This window comes from Silene latifolia, chromosome 7 (genome assembly GCF_048544455.1).
Source record: "Silene latifolia isolate original U9 population chromosome 7, ASM4854445v1, whole genome shotgun sequence".
Lineage (NCBI taxonomy): Eukaryota > Viridiplantae > Streptophyta > Magnoliopsida > Caryophyllales > Caryophyllaceae > Silene > Silene latifolia.
In genome coordinates, this window is record NC_133532.1 from 43,681,812 (window position 1) to 43,686,986 (window position 5,175).

Genomic DNA, 5,175 nt, shown 5'->3' on the forward strand with positions numbered 1-5,175 from the left:
AACAAAAATGGAGAAATGGAGGGTTGGGGGTGGCGGCCAAGAGCCCCGGCAGTCGTGCGAGGCCCACGGGTCCGGTCACCCGTTGCTTGTTTCGCGGTTTTTCATGCATTATTTGTCATTTCGGGTTCATTAATGTTATAGTTAGTATAAGTCACATATGGGTACACTTTTGAAATGAATTATATTAGTAGTAAAAATTATGTTGATAGTAAAAATTATGTTTATATGGGTAGTTGCACATGTTAGGATAGATTATAATATAAAATTGTAATGAATAGGCTCAAAATGAATTTTATAGCGATAATTGTAATGTTTGGATGATTATGCCGAAAACTGAGCCTTAGTCCCTTTGACTGAATCGATGTCAGTCAATTGTGTGATTGGTCAGCCGCAATTTAACCCGTACCTGTCGCAGGACTGGGGTTGCGATGAAATTTTATATGAATTGGATAATCGGCCTTTTTCTTGTTTTAGGCCATTTATTAAGTTTTAGTTCACACGTGTTGTTGGTTGAATTTAATAGTTTCTTATATTGTAGAAACGGCCCTAGATTCCCTGAAACCTTTAATATTGTTAATATTGCTAGAAATGGTATTGGTATTAAATACTTTTTGCAGGTTGTTGTGTTTGTCATAGATAGGTCTTTATAGTCTTTGACGAGTATATGTTCACTGCTTAATAGCCTTTGTGTTCCTGACTTGGTGGGATTATATCCAAGTTGGGGCATGACCTCGTTACTTATTTTGATAGTAAGTGGTCAGCTTAAGTACTAGCCAACCCTTTGGTGGACTCCTTAGGGTACTCACTTTGTTTTAGAAAAATTGTGGGTCTTGGGTGCGGTGGTGTGTATCCGCATGTCTAGGTCTGTGCAGATTATAGGCTAGGGTTGTGTTGTGTCTTGGCCATGTTTTGATAGAACCTCTGAGCCAAGATACCGGTTCGATTACCTTCCCTACCTCGTGGTATAGACTCGAGTTACAGAGTGACTATTGACGGGACTAAGAACTTATGCCTGTCTTTGATATATTGTCCTTTCTTGTATGGTGATTTTATGAATTGTAATAGGTGAGATGTAAGCCGGTTAAAATTGATAAAGTTTGGATTACTATTTGTTATATGTTTCACATGATAGTTTAATTTGGTCAGTTTAGGGGTCATAGGTTAGAATACTTGATAATTAAATTGTTTATCATATTGTTTACATGTTACACTACATGTTACATTAAATATGACATTTCGTGGCTGGGAGGACTCGAAGTTATTCCCCACTGAATTGTGGCTTTCGTGTTTGTATAAAATGCGATTGACAGGTTGATGATGCTTAGTTGGGGTACACAGACGAGCTAGTGAGCAAAAGAACCTTGGACTTAGTTTGGTTATATTTTGTAGAAACCTTTAAACTTTTGGTTGTGTATATATTTTGAAGGGACATATGTCTCCCTCTTCTATTTTGGTTTGTATCACTATATCCCCGCATCTTTAGTTATGCTATGTAAATTAGTTTGTTAGCATTTGCAGGTTTTGGGCACTCTTAAGTTGGAAATGTTTGTGAATGGTTTAGGAAAGTTTTAAAAATTACAGGTTTTATCTAGATGAACCAATTACAAACATATCCTGTCAGTTTTTCTGTAGAATTTACGTATTTATTTAACGCTATATATAAGGGTGTCACAAATTATGATTACAAGAAGTTGTGAATTATAATTATATGACCCATTTTATTTATGTGTTCAGGTATCACTAGTCAATTTGTTGTATATAATTTAATTAATTTGTAAAATGATATTTATGTGATAAATATGCATTAAATTAATTAATAACATATAAAATAGAATATGTGACATATTGTGTGACAAATGACAAATTAACAAAATAAAATAGTAGTCCATTTTATGTGTTGGACCGAAATGAAGGGGGTATTAGTGGGTTGTGATTATTTTATTTTATGTGATAAAATAATAAATAATAGAACCTACACTACTAGCGTTACACAACCTACACTTTGATAAGAGGAAAAGAAAAAGAGAAGATGCTCTTTTGGCCTTATGTTGGCCGGCCACCCTACTCAAATATGAGTAATTTTTGGTTCTTTTATTTTCTCTAATACACCACCATTCATACTACATGCAAACTCTCTCAAATATTCATTTCTCTTTCACTAAAAATTGAGAAATGATGATCCAAATTGTTCTAAGGTGTTACTAATATTATTAATGTAATATATGAGTATTAGTAATCAATTTTAAGGTAAACTACTAAATAAATATCTAGCAAATATCATTTAGTAGTGATAAGGGTTAAATCTTGGGTGTAATCAAGAGGAGAATCTCTACATTGGGATTTTGGAGGATCATCCAGCACATTAAGCTCAAGAACAAGTGAAGGAAGGTGACCTTACTTGTGCCCTATATTTCGAACCATCTCACAATGTAAGGGACGTTGTTTTTTCTGATAAATCTTTCATTTAGTTATGCATGCATTAGATCTAAAGAACATATAATTAAGAAGTTAATTAGTTCACTATTAGAGGAGTCTAATAATAGGTATATGAACCTAACAAGTTTAATACTACAAGCTTCACAATATTGAAAACAAATATGAAAAGTATGAGAGAAATTATGCTTAAGGCTATTTTAAAGTATGAAAGACGTAAGAATAAGATGCGCCTAATGATGGATTAAGGCCCCTATTTATAAGAAAATAGTGGCATAATGTAAAATGGCATGAGAGGGTCAACCCCGATCGGGGTTGCCAGCCCCGGTCGGGGGCGTGGTTGTCCGGGCATATTTCACTTAATTCCTCGCTTAATTGTTGAGGGAATCCAAAGTACGTAATTAATGACCCTTAATGCACCCGGGTAAATGCATACTCTATCATCTTTAGGGCTTCCAAAGAGTATCCTATGCAGAATATTATGCTTTCCACCTTGACTTGTACTTGAATTTGGGCTTGACTTTGATTGTTGACAACATTTGCATTACACACATTAGTCCATCAATTTCTCCATGCAAAACCCATGAAAATACTCCATGCTAGTCCAATCTTTAGTCTTGTTTAGCCATTGCACTCTAGCTTGCATTTTTGTTGGATTTTGGCTCCTAAAAACTTAAACTCCTACAAAACATGTGGAAACAAGCAATTGTAACTAGAATAACAAATATTAGCTCAAAACACTATGATAAGTTCTAAATGACATGTGGAGCTAATATAGGGGGTAAAAATATATAAAATATGCACTTATCAAACTCCCCCAAGATAAACCCTTGCTTGTCCCCAAGCAAGAAACCACATCCCATCAATTGCAATATCCTAACAAGCTAAGCATAATGATTTAGAAACCCGAAACAACATGGGCAAGGAATAAAGCAAAACATGGATGACATTTACATGACGGTGTAGTATGGAAAACTAGAAATGAACCTTTAAGATTTTGCATGATCTTTCGACTTATGGACTCTCACGCTGCACTCAAACTCTTTTTTATGTGAAAGGACAATTTTGTGAATAAACACTCAAGTATCCTCAAATTATAATAATGTGTCCGCAATCTAATATGGTAATCAATCAAAACTAGTAAGCCAAAACAATCAAATACAAGCATGATAAAGAAGCCAAATGGGTAGGAAGAAGGCAATATGTAATGGGTAAGAAGGGGGAACAAATGAATTATGGATTGTGGAGCTAATGTTAGGATGCTCAATCCCAATTCTAACCCAATTTTGCAATTCAAATCATAAGAAAACTCTCCAAAATATGTGTAAATAATGCATGAGAGTTTCCCACATCAACTTCTTCTTCTCATTTTCTTCTTTCCAATTCATACTTCTTTTTTTATATTTTCATTCCATGCTTTTTTTCATTCTTTTTTTTTCTCAATTTTTTTCATCATTTTTCTCTTTCATTTTTACCTTTTTTCCTTTCTTTCGTGAGCATTAAGACTAAGCTCACATGATATTCAAACTTTAAAACAAATCCCAATTGAGCACCCAAACAAGACCAAACAAAGCTACTAGCTCAACAAGGTAGGCAAATTATAATGTAGCTAGGGAAAAAGTGTTTGTGAAGGGGTCAAAAAGACTATTATTATCATGTGAATGGCTCAAAAATGCTATAATAAATGAATGCATGCTTACAAAGAGATGACATGAGAACCATACTTGTGCGTTTTGATGAAACACACATTATAAGGAGATACCTACACTCACCAAAGAGAGACCGGATATGGATGCATCGGTCAAAAGAGGCTCTACCTTACCAATTTGTAGCTTGCCAATAGTCAAGATCAAGCCTATTCGGTTCATTTTCCATCTCTCACCTACTATGTCAAGACATTCCCATGTAGCTATTATCCCATCATATAAGAAAAAATCATTAGCTAAAAGCTATCATTAGGATAAGCAAAGAGGACTAGAGGTTATGTTTAATGGGTTGCAAGACCTAAACTAAAATGCAAAGCAAATAAAACTTACTCGACTTGCTAGCCTCCCCCTAAGGTAGCATGAATTCGGGGGATTTTTTCATCATTCAACTAAGAAAAGGGCCAAAAGTTAAACCCCTTCCTCCATTTCTTCTTCTTACCACTTCCACTTGCTTCACCTTGTTGGCCACTCCCACTAAATTCATCCTCTTGAAGAGGAGTGACATACTCACCATTATTTTGGCCACTATCAAGACCATAACCATAGCTACTATAACCACCATACCCTCCATAGCCACCATATCCACTATATCCTTCTTGTAATGCCTCAACATCATAATCCGAACCACAAAAATCCGGACCGGGTGCTATGTAGTAAAAGTACTTGCATCATTGTTAGGAGGGGGAGTGAGAGTGGGAATGGGAGGAGGAAATCCACCCGGGGGATAAGTATAAAATGAAGGGTGTGGCTCCTCGGGTTGGATTACTCCTTGTCTAGAAAAATGATCATAAATTGGATGCAAAGCAGGTCTTTGGTCATCATGAATTGTATTAACACTTAAGTTCAATTCTCGCATCATTTCCATCATTTCTATCCTAGAAGGTGAATGAACACTAGAGGTGGAATGGCGTGCTTGAGAGGGTTGACCTCCCTCACGCCGCTCAACGGTGGTACGTGGCTCACCTCTTAGGTCCAAATGGTAAGTAGGTCTAGTAAAAGGGGCACTCCCATGATAAGGCTTAGTATGGACTAAAGC